General features: G+C 39.8%; 1 protein-coding gene across 4 annotated transcripts in view; it reads left to right on the top strand.

Moving 5' to 3' along the window:
• The window catches only part of PLXNB2 (plexin B2), a 257,671-nt gene that overhangs the window by 71,953 nt on the left and 164,981 nt on the right, over positions 1-20,737 (top strand). For all 4 annotated transcript variants that reach the window (XM_062583102.1, XM_062583127.1, XM_062583094.1 and 1 more), the window contains exon 2: positions 7,776-7,971. The gene's annotated coding sequence lies outside the window, so the exon portion shown is untranslated. The remainder of the gene's footprint in view (positions 1-7,775; positions 7,972-20,737) is intronic.

Below are 20,737 nucleotides of genomic sequence, written 5' to 3'. Positions count from 1 at the left end.
GGTTATTTTGATGATTTTTTTTTAAACAATGTTGCTTAGTTTCCACAGAAACTTAAGCAACAGTGGGGCTTGTTTTGGATGTTCTACAAGGGACACCAGATGAGTGATTCAGACTTAAAACTTTTGACTATGCCATTGCATGATGATGATGTCAGTAGAATTTCTTATCACTCTTAACTGTCCTTTGTGTTTTTTACTGGAGTGAGAAGTAAGGAAAGAGCAATACATCAAAGCAAATGATCTTAAATATTTTCATAACACCACGTGTATAAATACTGGTGCAGTGGTGATAGTTTCCGTGGTAAGTGCCAGCAGAAAAGTTAAAAAAAAAAAAAAAAAACACACAACAAAAAAGCCCTCAATGGTGTAGGTCTAAAAATGCATGGTAAGACAAAAAGATGAATAAACCATGTAGATGGTGAGGATAGAAGTGGGAAGGGAAGTGAGCATACCTACATGCTCATGCTCTGCTGTGGGAGGTCAAGAAAGCTACGATGTGCTTAAAAAAAATCATGGGAGGGGAAATTGTCTGTTTTTCCACATCACAGTATATTGAATTCCTCACTCCTTAGCTTTTTTTTATAATCCCCCACCATTTTTGGAACTTACTGTTTTATGAAAAATGTGAATGTGATATGTGATGTATATTATTATAAACATACAAATTATAATATAGTTTTCAAAGATGGGATGAAAGTGATTATTAAAATAAGAAAAATTTTCTATCAACTCTAATAATATTTTCCACATCCCTCCATTTCAAAATGGAAGTGCGTTGGATCTGCACTAGGAAGCTGTTCATAGCATTGCCCAGCTGTGGATGTGTCAGTGGAGATAAATTCCAGTCTCCCAGAATATTACCCTTTCCAGAGTACTAATTCGCATACACCTTAAATTTCAGTTTGCCAAAAACAAAGCTTTCCATGACATTCATCCGTTCCCTCAGCTATGTCTTGAGGTTTCACAACGTGTTTGTACAATGAGATTAAAGGCCCATGTGACTAAATAAAAATAGCCCCAGCTGTTGTAAATGGCAGCTTTCCTTTGTGTCCCTGCAGAAGAAGCAGAGGTCAGGGATATACATTTATTCTCGTTGTCACATTGCTTTCTGTGTCCTTCCATTCCTCCTCTTGTGTGTTGGCCAGCCAGGAAGTTAGCAGCTGATGGCCAAAGAGCAGAATTTGCTTTTCTGCTCAGACTGGCCAGTGCACCTTCAGTGAGGTTGCCAGGGCTGGAAAGAAGCTCCTGTAAGACAGGCTATTGGCCTTGGGTCAATCTTCTTCTTCTTCTTCTTCTTCTTCTTCTTCTTCTTCTTCTTCTTTTTTTTTTTTTTTTTTTTCTAATAATCTGTATAAAATAGCAAAGTGGGTAGGTTTTCATTAAGTTTATAGTCTTGGGTTGTATTAAGTGTAGTTTCTATCAGATTTATTTATTCTTCAGCCCAGAAAGTTTGGAAGAGTAGCCTGCCTCTTCCCTCAAACTGTAGTAGTTTAAGGTTTTAGGCAGAGTTTTACTGAACAGAGTTTTGTGTGTGTATGTCTTGGGGTGGGGAAGCTAAATTTCTTTTTTAATTTATGTGCCCCCTGAAAGCTGTTTTTGCTGACCAACTGCTTTTGCTTATTTGCTTTGGTAGAAGATCTGTTTGTGTGGCTACTTAATGTACCTTCTCGGTGACTTCCAAAGAGCAGGACTGGCAGTGCCTTTCTGTACTGTTCTCATCCTTGTGAAGTTACCTCTGCTTTATTGTAACATCAGTTACAATAGTTTCCATTAAGTAACTGAATAAGAAATAGTTTAAATAATCTGCCTTTGGAAATAGTAAATGAGAAACTCTCAGTATGCCGTTTACAAGAGCCTTGCAAACAGATCTTCGGAAAGAAGAACCCACGCTCTGGCTTTATAGCTGATACTCCACCAGTTGGCAGACAAAAACCTTGCTAGCATTTCAGTTTACAACTGATGATATGTAGGGTTTTTCCTCCTTAAAATGCTTTAGACTGAAATAGAATTTAACCTGACACTGTGCTTTTTTCAAGCCAGATAACCATGTTCCTTTCTCCTCTCTTCATAATATATTCGATATGTTACTATGAATATATTTCCTGAATTGTTGTTAATATTACACATGTCTGTCCTTACCTTCCTTAGAAAAATACATGAAAAGCAGCTGTGTTGCTGTAAAAAGTATTTTTTGCACTTTGACAATGATATGGTTTGCAATTTAAGAATTTTCCAGCAACAAAATTTTCTCACTGAAAAAATTTGTATTTTATTCCTGTGTCTTTTTCATTTAACTTTGAGCAAGCATCAGCCTTCAGTTTTGTGTTCTTTGAGCTACCATGTTTGTATGTAAGTTGCATTTATTTTAATTCTTCAGAAGGTTCCAATTTTCACTTCCGTACCCCATTTACACCTGCAGAGTGTTAATGTATCAACATCTCAATTCCACAAACTATTTTTTTTTCTCCAAGGGTCTGGATTTTTCTTAACCCATTAGACCCACACTGTACAGGTATAAGTGTTTGTAAAACACACTAGGTAGGCAAGAATGTGGTCAGTGGCATCCTAATCTGAAATCTGATAGCATAAATCTCTGCTACATTTGATAGATCATATAGCTAGGAAAAATATTGTGAAAGAGATGTCTTAGAAAAAAAAACTTTTTCTAAGTATTAAAAAGACAGAAATAATCCCCAAGTTTTTGAATGTGTGCACATAGTAGAAAGGAAGAATTGTACAGTAGAAGTTTTTCTTTCTAATTCTCATTCTCTTAAGTGATCAAAACTTTCTCATAAAACTGGATCCAAAAGAGCTTATACTGAAGGACATACAATGGCAAAATTTACAGTGTAGGCATGCTGGGCAAGATGTATTTCTTCTTGTCCTGAAAAAACTAACACCATCAGTCAGAGTGTGTAACTTGAAATGACGTGTCAGGGGACAGCCTCCTTCCCTTCTCCCCTGGGAAATTATTCTTCAAACTGCTGCTGTTTCATACTGTCCTGCCTATTCCAAGCCATTAGTGTGCTAGAAAGAATTTCGTGAGCCCTGAGGCTTTACTAGTAGTCAGGACAGGCAGAAGGAAAAATTACCCAACACTTCCCCATGTAGGTTTTAAGGATGGGATTTTAACCAGGGGCTTTTGAGAGCATATGCAAGACCTTTGTTTTTCCTTCCCCCTCTCTCCATATTCCCTTGCTGGACCATACCAATAAGACTTGAGAGTCTGGCTCAATTTTGTTTTTATTAGCAAGCACAATGAAGAAATATTTGAAGTATTTGGTTTCATAGACTGTGTTAATGAAGCAGAAAAAGAAACTCTATCTTATATTGGAAAAGAAGTGATGCTGACCTGCCTGCCTCGTCCAGGAACCCACTTAGGCAAACAAATGCCATATCCAGTCGGGATGACTCCCTAAGCCACATAACAGAGCCTTAGTTCTTCCTGTTGCTCTTCAGTGTCCTGCACCCCTGTCATCTCTCCTGTCCCTTTCCCCTACCACTCCCCCCCACCCAAGTATTCAAATGGGAAGGATTTCTTTCGAAGGCATATGAGGAGTCTCTGGATCAAAAGCATTCTAGAGCTGCTCTGATCTTTCCCGAGAACGTAGCTAAATAATCCCCCAAAAATGAGCCTTGCTTAGTGCTCTGTACAGTTACTGATCGTTTTGGTGGACATTGTCGTTCCACGTTCCGGGGCTGTGTGCGAGTGTGTGTGTGTATGTATGTGTGCACGCACATTTGTCTGAGTCTCAGCCAGGATATGTGCCAAAGAGATTAGACTTTATCTTCCACGCCAGAGAGGAGAGAACCTAAGTAGGTTTATCATGAGGTTTTCATTCACTCTGTCATTTCTCCCTTCTTTATGTTTCATTGCTAGACTTCTAATTTTTCCAGACAGCAGCGCACACCCCTGCAGCTGGCCTTGCATAATGATTCCCTCCTCCTAGACTGACACAAGCCTGGATGCAAAAAATCTCTTGCTGTTGGGGTGCCTCCTTCCGCAGACTCCGACCCCTGCTCCCCCCCCTTGAAAAATAACTGTCCCCTCCGCAACACTCTCATTTACCACCTACTAGCAGAGCCTGCTGGGCCAAGATGCTGCCCACAACCATTATCCTGTCTGTGCCGAACATCAGGAAATGGTTTTTCTCTGACAAATACACAACCATTTTTTTCTTCTCCTAATGACACTTATTAGTGAAAATTGGAGTGCCTTTAGCGACCGTGTTTGACACAAACATTATACCGCAAGGCAACCAGCTCCCGTGAAAAGAAAGAGCCGGCTCTGACGGCCTGAATTAGGAGACGCAGGATGAGAAGGGCTCTCAGGAACCAGAAATCTGCCTGAAATGTTGGTCTTCAGGAGGTTTTAAGTTAGGGATCCCCTGTTCCCTGAGGCTCAGTTTTAATTCAAAATGATCGCGTCGAACCATTGAACGAGGGCAGAGCTGTCAAATCTGGGGCTTCCCAGCTGCCGAACCCATCCGACACAGCAGCAGTTTGTAAATCTGCTTGTGGACTGCTCACAAAGTGTTGTTTTAAAATCTCTCTCCTTAGTGCTCCGTCCTCACTTAAATAGCAGAAGCAAGAGTACTTTAAAAGGCAACAATCTCTGTTCCTGCTTTGGATTATAAAACATGCACAGGATGAATGTGCAATGTACAGGAAGAGCTTAGTCAGACTTTACCAGCAGCAAAGGGGTAGGTTAGGGTCGGTATTTCTTCCAAGAAAAAAAAAGTTACAAAAAGTACTGGATTTCTAAACTAAATATTCAGTGTTGTCAGCAATTTGCTGGGTGACACAGTTGCTTTAAGAATTAAATGATTTTTTTTCTTCAGCTATAAGTATTTGACAGTTTCTCTGCTGCTGTCCCTATGGTGATTCATATTGCAGTTATTTGAAAAAGGCAGCTAAACTATAATTGTTTAAATACAAACAGAATATGGTAGTGGATGCTGGAAACCAATCTCACTAGTATTTGCTGTGCTAGGTCGTATCATTTTGTTCTTTGGCCATCAGAGAGAGCAAGCTAAAGATTAATTGAAAAGAGTTTTCCATCTTTCCAAGTGTGCTGAGCGCTAGTAATATTTTCTCTTCTGTAAATGCTGGCAATTGATTATAAAATGTCAGAGGTGTTAGCAGTGTCAGTGACCTTCATCAAGCCAGCTGGACTAATAGGTCAGGCTTGCTTTAGGACACCTTGCAGTCACTGACAGCTTTTGTTGCATCTGCAGCCAACTTTGTACCATTAACAAGGGGGGTGGGGGAAGGTGGATGGATGAGAGTGGTTTGTAAATGTAGCAGTGCTAATTCCCTAAATTTACTTGAAAAATGGCATTGGACACAAAAGATAATCATTTCATACTCTTCCTGAACTTCCAATTGAGCCTAAAGGATTATGGATCCGGGTTTTGATTTGTGCTATATAGGCTGTCCTCCTTTTATAGAAGTGAACTAGACAATTTCCTATCTCTGCTGCTGGGGGCTAACTTCTGAACTGATTTCTGCTCCGCGCATTGTCTTTTACTGTGCATTATTGGGAATGCCCCTGTTAGGACTTCACGTGCAAAAATATGTCTTTGCAGCAGCCTTGCATGCCAGCTGCACATCATGTACAACTGTTTTCCAGGCTATTAAATTTGACTTTGCATTTCATCTACTCCATTTATTATTCTAAGCTTCTAAGCAAACTATGGATAAGTATTGAAGAAAATGCCCTCCTTTTCTAGCAACTCTCTTTTCAGTCTTTGGGATTTCTGTTTAAGGCGAAGGGTCAGATTTTGGTGATTCCAACTGGTGATGGAATATATTTAATTGAGATGATTTTATTAGAATATGAACTGTATGGTACCATTCTTTAAAATGAAAGAAGAAAGAATGTGTATATTTCTGCTCAGTAGTCTCATGCTTATGGTACTCTGAGGAAATGTCTTTTTTTACACTCATGTTCCCTTGCAGACTTAACAGTGTTAGAATTTGATAGTCAATGTGCCCTTTGGGCTTAAAAGAGAAAGTATCTGAAGTTTTTGGAAGAGGTGAAAGTGAGAGGAGAAGAGTAATGACAGATGTATTAGACTTTGAAGAGCAACAGAACTAAGGCTCCATTATTTAACTTTCGAACTTTCCAATCCCATGTGGCATTCCTTCACCTCAGAGAGGGAAAAAGAGTATTTATTTATTAATTTTGCTGTCTTGGCTTTATGATGTTTTAAGAGTGAGATTCTTGCTTTTTATTCCCTGGATATGCCACATATCAATTGATGTCTCTATTCCTCTCTAATGGGAGCAGGTACATGGAGAAATGGAAAAGGAGCTTTTTGCATTGCCCAAGTATTTTCTTCAGTATTAAACAACATACATGCATGTGTTTAAGGATCCAGAAGGAGGATGTTTGCCTTCCGAGGTCTCCTTGAAAAGTCAGCTTTCAACTAAAAATCCACTAACCAGCGAAATGCTTAGCCTAACAGTCTTTATAGTCCCATATCACCATTTTTTAAGCCCTTCTGTACAGTTACCTAAGTAAGACCTTAGAATACATTCTCTTAGTTTTCTTTTTGAGCTGGTTTTCCATAATTGCATTAAATCCCTTCAGTTTATGACTTGCAAGAAGATACTTCAGCTAATTTAAGATTAGAAGTGCCTTTTCAGGAGTTCTTATATGTAAATTCCCGTAAATTTGAATCATTGAAGGAATCTGTGTTGGAGAAGAAGCATAGAGTAAAAATGGCAGTAAACAATGAAAAAAACTTCTTAAATTTATAAGAGTTATAAGCTAATCTTGAATCCCTTTGGAGACAAACAAAGAATAATTCAGGTTGGAAGGGACCTCTGGAGGTCATGTAGTCCACTGAGGGTGCAGCCAGTAAGATCAGATTGCTCCGAACATAGAGTTTGCATAACTCAAAACTTAGAATTTCTTAGAACTTCTGATAGGGAAAAACAAAATGTAATATGTCTCCTTTGTCTTCACCTTTAAAAGGAACAAAAAAAAAGGAGGCGGCTGGGGAGAGAATTTACCATGTATTCCCTTTTATTTTTAGAGGGAAATAAAAATTTCATCAGGCTGAATTTTACTTTCTATACTCAATTATTCCCAAGGAAGTTGAAATAAGTACAGATACAGGCTTTTCAAGAATATGTCCTTAGAAGTTAATGTCTGAAGTGAAGGGAAATTGCAAGGTGACATTGCTCTTGAAAACTGAGCCTTGATAAAGGGCTTCATTTAGACCTCCATCCTTGAAAATGGATGAGTGAACTATGTTGGGAAGGAAAGGGGAAAAAAAGGAGATGCAAGAGAATGATAATAGATGAAAGTACAAGGTAATTTAAGTCCTTGGTTAATACCTCTATTTGATATTAGTAGTGGGGTTTTGGTTATCTCAAATGAAGTCAAATTCTTACCATGAAGTGTTCTTCTTACAGATTAGGCTTGAGTAAGTTTGTTATGTGTCTACCATTTTCCTGTAGAAAAGTGGCCCATCCAAGCTAGCATTAGGATGTGTAAGTGCTTTATAAATAGCTTTCTAGTGCTTTCTCTGTCCCTAAAATGTACTGTATTGGAAGAGTACCTGGATTTGAAAAAGGCAGAATCATACTTATCCGTAATACCACCTTTGATGACTTTTCTCCTTTAAAATGGTTGCATTGACTCTTTAGCAGTTTGAGTGATATAAGTTACTGTGACAGCGTAAACTGCCATCAGCATGTCTCAAATACGAAATGTGGCATCACTCCTGCAACAAGGGAGCTGAAAACGTGTCCTGTTGTTGCAGGTGGGAAGACAGAGGGTCAACCCACGCGACGCTGGGGCTCGCCTGGGGCCCACTGGAGCTCAGCTGAACAACAGTTTGGAAGATTAAACACCAACACCATCCCATCTCCTCCTGAAGCCTCAGCAGAAGAAGTCAGCTGCCCTCTCCCAAGCAGTGGTGTGCATGCAGAATTTTCATGTGAATTCTTTGATATCAGGTGAGCTTGCTTTTTTTGTTTGTTTGTTTAAATACATTAGAGATTTTAAAATGGGAAATTATTTTTGCTTTTCTAGACAGAACTGTTGCTATTCATCAAAACTTTCAAATGTTGCTGGAGCATATAATAAATGTTTATTACTACTAATGGAGATAAAACTTCTAGGAGCCGATCTTGCAAGAGGCATTAAAATAAGCAAAGAAGCAAGAACAGCTTGGCAGAGGTTCTGTATTCATAAATCTATTTATAGAAGGAATGCCTCTTAGAAGAGCAGGTTTGTGCTTCTGCCAGCAAAATGCTTTGGCCTACTGCCGCGCTAGCGCTTGCCCTAATTTTGCACTTATATTCTGAGTCTCCCACGAGGGCTTTGAGCAGATGTGTGGTTGAACTGAATCTGGAAGGTGTGCAGATACGACTGTGTCTCTGAGGAGGATGAGATAGATTCAATAAAGTTATTTTTGAGGACCCAGCCATGTTGATTAGCATGTGTTGGCCTGATGGGACTCTCTGAAGTCTGCTTGTAAAGCCCCTGCTGCCTGCAAAGAATTTCCTTTCTGCTTATGTGTCCAGTGAGACCTGAAGCAAAGATTGACAGAGGAGTTACACAAACATGGCCCTTGGTCTGTCTTTTAGTCACATACTGGCTTACAACTATTTAGACAGCTTACTTGGTATCGGTGACATTCTGGAAGTGCTGCTATCTGATGCACTATTGCCAGTTTGGTATGAGTTTTGAAGGGAATTTGAGGTATTTTTCTGGGATTAGCTATGCAGCTTAAATTTCAGCCTTTTGCTACCAGTAATTGTCCGTAGATCTTACTTTTCGGAAGATTACACTTAGCCTTTCCGGAAAGAAAGGCACGTCTCCTGCCTAACACTGAAGAGAAGCCTAACAATGGGAGAGGAAAATAAAATTTCCCGAGAAGTTTGCTTGCTCCCAGGAGTAAAGTTAAGAAAACAAGTGTGTTTTAGTGTTTAGCTAATAACTGGCTGAATGCCAATTTGGGAGGTCTTTTTTTTTTTTTTTTGGCTGGTTGGTTGTGTATGTAAAGTTTTATTTCTTCTTAAAAGCTATTGGGAAAGGGAGGGGTCGAAATACAGTTTCACACGCATGTGAGCTGTAGAATGGATACAAATGAAGAGAGTTGTGGTAAAACAAAAGGTACATTCCCTCCTACACACATTCATTTATATACATAAAATCATGTAAGGAAGGCATGAAAACAGCCACTACTTAAGCTTATTTAAAATACAGATCAGAGAAGATGAGTATGTACAAGGAACAAACGTGTCTTCTGTGGAGGATGTTAAGATAAGTGTAGACTCACTGAAATGGAGTAACAGAGTAGTTTTCTTTTGCAATTTTGCTATGGATGTTTAAATCAGTTATATTATACAATATAAATGTGATGTAAATCAGTGAATAATACAGGGTATGTTCTGAAGCTGTAGTCAGAAGTCCTTTTTTGCAGGTATAGCTAGTGTGGTTTCAGAAAGCCTCTGTGTCAGACAGTGGTCAGCACTCCCACAGCTGAGACCCCGCAAGCGCTCACGTGCCTCTTGCCATATGCTGTTGCGTTTCAATGCCGGCGTTTAGTGACCAAGCTCGCAAGTGGTAACTCTTTTCAAAAAAGAAAAAAACATCCACCAAAATGTGTTTGATAGTTATAAAGCTTGTTTATATGTCTGACTGGAAAGTCTGATATTCAAAGCGTGATTGGTCTTAGATTATGCAAATGACATGTCAATACCTTGCATTAAACTGTGTTAGACATTTACTGAAATTACTGCCAGTTCCACATAACTGAACTGATCAAAGGTAGTATTCCCGTTGCAAGAAGCCTTCCCTAATCTAGTCGTTTCTTGAGATCTGTTTCTTAGAAAGTAAGATTAACATCCCTGTGTTTTTTAGTAAAATGAATTGACTACTAAAAACCTACAGTCAGCAGTTTGGATAGTAGAGTAGTATACCAGAGTATGAGGCTTATTGTTCTAAGGAGCATTTAGGAAAGTAAATATGAATATTAATTTTCCTAATTCCTCTGTTACAAAGAGAACAGAAAATGCTCATCCAAGAGTTAAAAACAGTTTATGGAATTCCTCAGCAAATGGACTTTGACACATAGTGGATGTAAAGTGTTTCCTGGTGTTACCTTTGTATAAGTAAGTATAGTTCAGGTTGCTTGGTTGGTTTTTCATAGAATCACAGAATCACAGAATCGGTAAGGTTGGAAGGGACCTCTGGAGATCATCTAGTCCAACCCCCCTGCTCAGCAGGGTCACCTACAGCATGGTAGACAGGGTTGCATCCAGGCAGGCCTTGAATATCTCCAGGGAAGGAGACTTCACCACCTCTCTGGGCAACCTGTCCCAGAGCTCCGTCACTCTCACAGTGAACAAATTCCCAGTTCTTGCAACTGTTTTATGAATTACATGGTAGTGTTTAAAGACAGAAACAAAATCTTTGAGCTTCCCTATTTTTTCTTCTTTCCAGAAACTTTCCCCAAACTTCATTAAGCTTCCACCTTTTTCCTTTAAATGGGTGGCTAGCATAAGCATTTTTGCAGATTCGCATCACGTGGAGATATGTGTCTCTTAACATTCTCAAGGCAAGTGTAGGTGCAGATCTGGTTCACTGGTGTTCCAGTGAGCTCCACATGTAAATCGAGCTTCTAATAAGTCAGCATTGTGCGGGAAGGTGTTAATGGCTGCCATCAATCAGAGGGCTGGTAAAAGTTGTTCTTCCCCCTCCCCCCCCCAGACTAATGAGAGAGCAATTAAATGCCCTTTTGTTGAGTGATAGCTGAGACAATAGAAATCAATGTCCAAAGCACAAACCAGAATGGCAAGTCTTAAATATAAGCTAAGCCATGTGTCCCAAGGGATTGACATGTTGATTTGCTTACAGCTGAGAGTGTACATGAAAGGAATAACTGAACGTGTAGACAGCAGGAGAAGCGGTAATGCTTCTTGGAGCGGCGCCAAAATAGAGAGTGTTTGTTGGGAAGACTTGTCAATGAGGCTCTGGGTCCATGAGCATTAATGCTGCATCTGTGCAGCCCAGGATCAGCCAGTAGTGCAACTTAGATCCGGAACAGGCTCTGGCATAAGATCATGATTAGAAAGTATGATGCCAAGTTTGTTTGCATTATGTTTTTTTATGTTGTCTGCTCAAGAACAGACAACATTTGATCTGGTATGAAAGCATACCGATCCAAACTTAGCCTTTCAGCTTTTTCTGAAAGTACTTCAAATGAGTTTACATTTGATCAGCACTATATTACCATGTTTTAGATCTGAATATCCCTAGAGCAGGGTTTGCTGCAGTGTCAAGCCATAGCCTGAGGAGGAAGACTTTGGATTTCTCTCCTCCCAAAGGTGCTGTTATTTCCTAAACAGCTACGGGTGCAAGTAGGTAATGCTCTGTGCCTTTCCTAAGTAAAATCTCACTATATATATATATATAAAAGAAGTGTGGTGATAAATCTCTTGTAAATGGAAAAAATCCCATGAGACCTTTCATATTGGTTAACAATTTCAGCCAAAGGACATGCAGTCATTTAGGTTGCTGAACATGTTTTGCCTGTCTTACTTACTCCACACCTTCTACATGGCTTATTGATGTTAATGGGATCCTTCCTTTTGACTCCAGCATGCTACTCACACAATTGCCTTGCTGAAAGGGCTTTATGCTACTTTGTACGCACAGGATTGCATTGTCTCTAATCTGTGTAGGTTCTTTGGTGTTTTTTTTGTTGTTTTGTTTTGTTTTGTTTTTGTTGTTTTTGTTTTTTTTGCCTTGTGCAAAACTGTAAATATATCAAGAACAACAAGATACTGCACTTAGTAATGGCAAGACACTTCTATCCACAGCTGATATGCTTTGGCAAAGACTGTGGCTATATAATGTTTTGCAGCAACTCAACTAAACTATGAAAATTTCTTTCAAGTTTAAGTCTCCAAAGAGAGGTCACAGTAAGGAATTATTTTATTTCTATGCCTGAAAAATATTCCACATATATGACCAGTCACCTGAAATAATATTTGATTTTTTTAAAAGAAAATATTCCTATTTAGAGATCTCTCTAAGGAACTCATTCTGTCACAGCTTATTCTTTTGGGGGCTTCAACAAATAAAAACAAAAGTACCTATGTTAAGAGGTCCACAGAAATCAGTAGGCATAAAGAATAGATTGATACAGAAACTGCTGCGGAGTATCCTACATAGACTTTATCTTCATTCTTGTCACTCAGTGTAAACTGCTCATTGGGTTTTCCTTTCTCCTCCTTGCATCCCCTTCAGGGACAGTTCCTCTCTCCATCCGCCTCCACTCTCTTTGCAAACTCATGCTTTCTGCTACTTTCAGGTGTTCAATATGTGGTTTCATAAAACTGAGAATCCAAAATTTGAGGTATATAATCCTCAAATTACTTTGAATGACACACTTCACAATCCCATTGTCTTCATATTAATTCATATGCTCACCTCTGAGGTTAACTGTGGTTCTAGCCTTAACTTGCACCTTACTTCTGCGTCGAGTTCACCATTAAAAGAACGTAAAGCAGCGAGCCTAAGAACTGAGTGATTCTGTATGTGCACAGCAATGCATTGCTGTACATGAATATAGTACTTTGAGTCCTTCAATGAAGACCTTGAATTATTAATCTAACCTTTACTGCCACTGATACTTTTACCTAAACATTAAAGCATTCTTATCAATAAACATACAGTAATATAGCCTCCAAAGTGGCCAACCTAGCGTGAGATGAACATAGATAGGCGTAGAGCACACACAGAAGCCATTTGTAATGTTTTATGTATACCAATTCTGTGTCTAACTTTGAATAATCGCAGATTAGGTTTTTTTAAGCATCTTTCTCTATATTGCAAACGTTCAGCAGTCCAACAGAGCAGAGCCTTGATACCGGGACTGCTGTTTGATGTGTCCATTAGTTCCTGCAAATGCCTTGGAATACAATGGGATAGCATGCAGACTTCAGAGCTGTCATGACAGGTATTAAGAATGTGTCAAATCCCACTGATGACTGATAACATATCTGTCATTCGTGATGGTATTATTAGGAAGAAGAGAAAGAGTTTCTCCAAGAGAAGAAAGATATTCTAGGAAAAAAGGGGGAGGGAAAGACAGGAGGAGAGAGGATTTACTGTTCTTCTGAGCTGCCTCATTTAATTAAGCCTTGTCTAGTCCATAAACAAATCTATTAACTTCCTGAATGCTTTGGCAGCTTATGGACTTTAACACTGCAACAGTAATTCAAGAGAATTTAGGTTTCTCTTTGGTGGATAACTGCACATGTAGGTATTGTAGCTATGGTGAAAGTTCTTGGATAATACATGAAAATAGCTAGTGTAATATTACAATTTTTTTCCAGTTGAGAATATAACAGCATGCTGTGGAAGAAAGAATTCAGTAAGCACATAAAACGTTTTCTGCATGGAAATTCTTTATAGAACTGATAAAAGGGTATAGTCTGCCAACTCAATTTCATTTGCATCTTTGGTTAGCAAAGGGATGTGAAAAGTATTGCATTTTTTTTTCTGAATGTGTATCTTGTGTGAGTGTGGGAAGGAGGCTGTGTTTTGTGTGACTTGTGATCTAGAAAGGTATAGTGGAAACTTATGTGCATAGTACACAAACTCATTCCATTTAGCTCAGGTGTTTAAGGCTGAGTAGTAAACACATCAGAGGTCCCCAAGCAGCTGAATATTTTGACAAAATATGACCCTCATTCTACTGTGTCTTGCTACTTAGGTAATGCTAGGACAAAGGAAGTGACCTGTATGCTTCTTGCTGTCAACATCTTTGGTGTAGGGTTTATCCGCAAGAGCGGTAAAACCAGTGTAGCTAACCCGTAAGTCCCCCTATATACAGAGTTCAGTTCAGGGGGCATATTAGATGTCAGGAAAGAGGGAAATTTGAAGTACAGTGGACTGAGACAACTATTCTTAGATGTCATATAAGCCCTTAAATCTACTTTCAGCAGGGGCAAATTCAAACAGCCTTTAAACAGAGGCTCATGGAACTCTCTCTGATTAGTTTGTCTCTGTCTCTTACACTAATTTTCCTGTTGTCTTGGTGAGAAAAAGAAATGAGTCTTTATTTCTGTCGCTTCTACAGGCACAGCAACGTGCATATCCGTCAGGTCCCCCAATCCCTCAGGGAAGCAATGCGTTAGAGGCCAAAGTGACCAAGCAGACGCTTGGGACTAGCTTGGCCTAGCTTGTGCCTGTATTTGTGCCTGTGAGTACAGGCTATGAGTTACTGGCACGAGCAGTTTCCTGGGGGATAGTTGTCTTGTTGAATGTGTTCAACCAAAATGATTGACAGCTTAGATGATGTGGTTGGTGGCCATCAACGCTTGTTGATTGGTCGCAGAGCAGGAGCTACTCTGAAAGCTAAGCTGGAGGCCGAAGGCTGTTCTCGGCTTTGGGAGGCCGAGGTCTAGAGCACAGAGAGGGCCTGGCCTCTATTAAGGCCAAGTCGTAGTTGCTGTGGCATTAACGGAACAGTGTTTAGATGATATTTAAGGGCTTGGCAGTACATGAGAAGTGCTAGCCAGGGCAGTTTCGGACCTGTTCCTCGCAGTTGTTGATGGCGTATCAGCTGCCCTAAGCTGTCCGCATCTCTCTTCCGCTTCTCAAGCCTAGTGTTCCCGGCAGAAAGCGGCAAAGCCCACCGCCGGGCAGCCTGCTGCCCTCCCGAGCGTGTGCCGTCAGCCCGGGACCGCTCAGCAGAGGACCGGCGCAGGCAGCTGAGCGCTGCAGTTCTGTAACTGCTGCAGGAGGATTTGCCTGAGCAAGTCTCGGTGCCTGTAGTGCTTTCAGAGGAACGGCCCAGCTTGCGTCTGGACCTCGAGTGCGAACGCTGGCCGTAAGGTGGTGGCAGGCGCGCTGCGGTGGGAGCTTGAGGCACCTCCGCTCGCTGACGTTAGCCGCCCGTGCGTGTGCTCCTCCCAGTGAGATGCCTCATGCTTACTGGAGCGTAGCAGCGGGCGCCTGGGCAGCTGCAGCATGGCAGTGGCTTTGGAGCTGGTTCACACCCTTGCTTACTTCATGGAAACTTACTCATCTGCCCGGGGAAAGACCTTGCTTTTTTTATTTTTTTTGTCTTCTGCAACTGCGCGTCTACCCCACCCACAGAGGTTGGCTACGCAAAGGTTTACAGCAAACTGGCAAGGGCTCTGGGTTTTGATGTGGTGTGCTGTGGCTTGAATTCTTTCCCAAGGTGGATGTCTCCACAGCCTCTGGCCAGCAATCCCAACAACTAGTAATTTGGGTATCTCAACCTGTGACTGGTTTAGCTTAAGACCTGTTAAAAGAGCCTGATTTTTATTTATTTTTTTTGCCAGAAGCTGAACTCAGCATTTTTTCAAAGTAACTCAAACTGTGCACCCAGAAATCATTAATCACACTTCAAAATCTTGACTTCAACTTCTTTTAAATGTAGGAGACTACCAAACAGGATGTTAATGTTTTGTCTTAGCTGGCTGGCAGTACCTTGTTTCATGCCAATTAAATACAGTTTTGTCAAGAGGAACGACTGCCGAGAACGGCGCTGCAGCAAAGAGCCTTTCTCCGCTGATCAGAGGTTTGCTTTTGGCCCAGGGTGGATGTGACACAGATGTTCATGTATATTGATTATTAGGAGCCCCCAGTGTGTGACTTCACTTTTTTGTCGCTATCTGCTCTTCATCCCTGCACTCCACAAGGAAATGCTAGCACAAATGGAAACTATTGGCATTCAACCCAGAAGCTGCCGTGTTGCTGAAGGTCTCTGCAGAATAAGGTGATGGTGCTCCTAGCTGCTGGGTTGCTGATTATTAGCAGTTGATTAGGTTGAAACAGGTTTTGTGGGTGCTTTTTTTCCTCCCCCCTCCCCCAGTGCTGCCAACTCCCATCTATTTTTACCAGATTTATATAGTGCACAGTTCTTGGGTTTTCTGCCCTGGGAAAAGACTACAGTAAAACAAAGCTGTGAATATGAGCTGGGTGTACTTCTCTGAGGGATACTATTTCTTCCTTGTACTGCCCCTCCCTTCCCCAGTTCAGTAGATTCTGACAATTTTTTTTAAAAAAAGAAAGAAACAGAAATGCTTATCTGGGAAGTATTGCAGAAGTTGATTTGAGACTCAGCTATTTCTGTTTTCATTTTGCTGTACATGAGGTGTCCTGAGATAACACACAGATTGAAAATCATGAGGTTGAGGGAGTCACCTTTTGAAGATCACTGAACTTTTAATTCCTTCCAGAGTTCGGGATCAACACTACACTGCACAGTCTCAGTTCTGTTTTACATGTGCACACATTAAGCTGCAGTCCAATTCTTGATTTATTTTTTGTTCAGCAGCAAGATTAGAAGCATCCTTTAGAAAGAAACCACCCCCACCCAGCTTTAATGAGTAAGGATATCTTTAATCTAAAAAAAAAGTAAAAATAAAAAGTATAACTCTTGAGTTCATGACCTAGTTCAATGAAAACTGATTTCCATGCTTGTTTGGACAGATAAAATATTTTCAAAAAATAAATTAACAGTGTTGGTGATTGTTTGTTGGGGAAGGGGAGTTGGAAGCCCAGTATTGCAAAACAGTGGAAGATTTTTGTTTTAAAAATGTTTAACTGTTGACATGAGGATGTTTGTTAGAATATTTTTAGTGCTGATAAAGAAAAGCAGCATATATTGGAATTTGGGGGAAAACACACAGTAAGTCTTTTATGAAGCTCCCTTGCACTGCTTGGGGTAGCAGCATTACATAATGCTTGCATAGATTTCATAGAATGGTAGGTTTGGAAGGGACCTCTGGGGATCATCTAGTCCAACCCTCAGCATAGCCCCATACAGGGATTGAACCTGTGACCTTGGCATTAGCAGCACCACGCTCAAACCATCTGAGCTAAACCTGCCCTGCAACCTTACCTAATAGTTTCTTTTATTATTTCTAACTCTAAGCTTTTGTGCTGTTTTTGGAGGGGAGGGAATGAGAGAAAAAGAATGATCATAAAAAGAATTATGTGCTCCACTAGTGTGACATCTCTGATAAGACTTCTAATGTGGTATTTGCAAGTTGAAAGGCTGCAGCTAAGCCTACCTATAGCAAAGCTGCAAAATTTGTACTGATTTTAATTGTGGTGTAAAACATCATTATTATCATATGAAAAGCACCAATGATGCCTTGACTTGCTTGATAAAATAAGAATCTGTTCATGGTAATGACCATTAACTCACTGACAGGATGATAAAGAGATTACAGGGTTCAGCTTCCCCTTTATAAAGAATTGGTTGTTGCACGTGCTACCCTGCTAGTCCAATCTCAGGATGTGTTGTGGAACAGCAATGGAAAACATTTTTAATATTTTTAATGTGCTACCTGACAGCATGATCTCTATAGTATACAATTTTCTGTTTCTCTGACCTCTTACACACCAATTGTATTGGGAAAACATTAATTAAACTGGAACAATGTATTTATTGTAACTGGAAGTTGCTTTTATCACAGTTCCTATTGTTCAGATTCCAGAGAAGGAATGAAAGAGAAGACTGTTTTAAGATACCTCTTTGTTTGTTACTGCCAAAAAATAGCAGTAATCTGTAAAAGGGAAGCGTTCCTTCTGTGCAGTTTGAGTCCCTTGAGTCTTCATGCAAAACAGTTTATATTAAAATTAGCTAACTTTGGAAGTGAATTACTCTAAGCATGGGCCACTGATGAGTTTTGGTCTTCTGATACTGTAGGTAGACTGTGTGTGGCAACGGTGTATTCAGCTAGCATCACTTGGCACGCCTTGAAAAGACAGTAATTTTTCAGGTGATGCAAAGCAAAGTGGGACCTCATGAAAAGGCGCTGGTGGTGGTGGTGAAGGTTGTTAGGCAGAGGGAATATTTGAGGGACCGTGCCAAGATTTTGAGTTCAGAGTCCAACAGAGTCATGTCTCTCTGAAAGAGCCTGGAGCCTGACGGCTTCTCATTTCCCTAATGATATAATTTGGCTTAAAAAACGGATTCTGTCTCCCTGTAAGCCTTGCTTCTCTTACAGAATCATACATGATATAATATACAGCATGTTTAAGTGGAAGACAGTTCAATTACCTCATCTATCCTAATTACACAAGCTGCAAGAAACAGTTTTCATTTGTGAGTAAGTACTGGGCAATGTAGTTTCCAGAAAGTTGCACAACATTTTTTTAAACCAGTCAGACCATACCTAGCAGCAAGGTTATTGCTTTTAAACAGCCATTTTAAATTCCTGTCTGCCCTATTCCTTCCTTGTTATTGTTCCTGCCTTTCTGTTATAAATCGTTGTCCTCTGATATGTCAGACTGATCAATTATGTATCATACAGAAATGCAGCTTGCTCTCCTTAAGTCTCTTGCCCAACTGTAACCAGTTCCCGTGTCATGCTTCTAAGTAGTATCTTGCCATTTTGGAAAGTCACTGCACCATTTATATTATTCTTAGTGATGTGTGAAATTTCCTCATTCCCTTTTCCTTAACAGCCACTGGCTACATGCATTCATATAAAGTAGAAATGTTGCCATAAGATATGGGACTGAGAATTTTAACAACAGCAAGCCTGAGAGCCTGCTAGTCCATAAATAAGAACTTAACATTGCAGAATTTACTGGGATACACAAGCCACTCTGAGGATCTGGACACTGCCTGCTGCTCCAAAAAGTTAGGAGACCCGTTCAGGCTGCACTAATGCCAGAAAAGGTGTACCCTGAAATACATGGATGGAGGAACTAAGTTCTTAAGGGAATAAATGTCTGGGAACCCTTGTGGCTGCTCTGCTGTAGCTTCCCTGCAGTCAGTATTCAGGTGAGCTTTAACCTGGCTTGCTTAGAGACTGGCCTGGGAGGAGTTTAGGCATGGTCTCAGATCTGCCAGCTCAATCTGACAGGCTTTTAGGAACATAAATCTGTGGTCAAAAGGGTTAAATGTGCTGAGGGTCTTTCTTTATCCCCATCTTTTGCTGCCAAAATATCTGTGCATAAATGGGAATAATCCTTTGTATAGACAAGTCATCTCATCTGATTCTTCTGTTGATGTCCCTGTCCGCTATTTGTGATCTTACCTTTCAATGGTGACAGGCATGTGTGCTGAAATTTGACATTAGGACATCCCAAAGTGGATCCCAAAAGGAGAGATCTGAGAACACAAGTCTGCATGTAAGCAGAACCTTGGGAGAGGGCAGCATCCTGCCCTGAATGTCTCATTTCCCACTGTGCCACTGTGTGCTGGCACAGTATCTTCAGGAACAAAGCACAAGCTCTGTCTTATTCCATCTCAAAAGCTGTTTCTGTATTGTAATATTCCTTACTTGGCCATGCTAAACTGTGTTAAATAGGGCTGGGGCACTGCATTAATAATAATAATAATAATAATAATGATAAAAGCTAGGAAAGCCAGTTAGCTGTCTTGCAGTCCTATGGAGAAGGAAGCAGTAGACATAAAAACTGAGACTACTGATAACATTCTTTAGCATATCTTAGAAGTTTTGATCATGATGCTCATCTGTAAGGGAACAGTCAAAAAGGAAAAAAAAATACCACCAGCCTATTACACTGTGTGGCAATTTCTCTTCATTCTGATGTGTTAAATACCTGCTTTAAATATGTAGAACATCTTGATAAGTCCGGAAGGAGCCATTAAAAGTATTAATCTTTTCATTAAGAAAAGACGAAAGTCTCAATAAAGAACATTTAGATTCTTTGTCTTCTACTGAACATTCAGTAAAATCAGCCATGAAGGCAGTTAGCTGCATTTTTGCTTTTTCTGCTTAGTGTCTTTCTCCAAAAAGTACTTTAAAAGTAACAGATGTAATTATATAGCAAGTATATGGCAAAAATATATATATATTTGCTAAGGGGGAAAAAACTAAATCAAGATCAGGAGTAGATTCCTTGACTGCTGTCAAGAAGTGATTTTAATCTTTGTGAAAATAGAAACCTGAAAATATACATTTTAGGAGTAAATTAATTGAATTTTTCCTGTATATGGAATACAGAATGCACCAGTACAGGTCTGCAAGTTTTTTAAAATACGTTATATGGTTTAAAACTTTATATGCTGCACTAGAGTTTTCTGAAAGGTAGGACACTGTAGAGTCAGCTATCTGTATAGTAACTTGTATTATTGTTTTATATATAGCACTCAAAAAATGATGTTTATTCTTTTTTTTTCCTGATGTGAAAAAGCATTTTCAGTCAATAAACTTTCAAGTTACTCTTTTGTCATCATTACTGCTTATTTATTTTTTCTCTAAATCTTGCCAATCTAATGTTTTAAATTCTTTTAAAAGAATGTTCCAGCTTCCTGATAGTTGAGAGAATTGGTTGTCTTTTTTTTCAAGAACAAAATGTTTCTTGATGAAAATACAAATGCAGTACCAGTTGAAAAAATATTTAGACCACTCTTCTAGTCAATGGAGAAAAATGGGCACTTCCAGAATGTGATCCAGCATCCCTCTTCAGATCTCCACCTGGAATAAGATTAATTGCATTCTGCGAGTGCCTCTTTTTCTTAGCTGACGATAAAGAGAGGTTAGGTGGCTAACTCAGATAGCTATTTCCACTCTGCTCTCCAGCATTTCAATTTCAGCAATGAATAGCACAGCTAAGCACGGACCTGTGTCTCTTCTACTATGTTTCTGTTTATAAATTTAAAAAAGTGTCCAAGAACTATTTTACATACGTCTTCATTTCACATAGCAACGTTGCTTAGTGCGGTCCTCTCTTTCACAGCTTTTGGGT

Source organism: Rhea pennata, chromosome 1 (assembly GCF_028389875.1).
Source record: "Rhea pennata isolate bPtePen1 chromosome 1, bPtePen1.pri, whole genome shotgun sequence".
In the NCBI taxonomy this organism is placed as follows: domain Eukaryota; kingdom Metazoa; phylum Chordata; class Aves; order Rheiformes; family Rheidae; genus Rhea; species Rhea pennata.
Note: the sequence above shows the minus strand (reverse complement) of the source record. Positions and strands in the feature narration are given on the sequence as shown.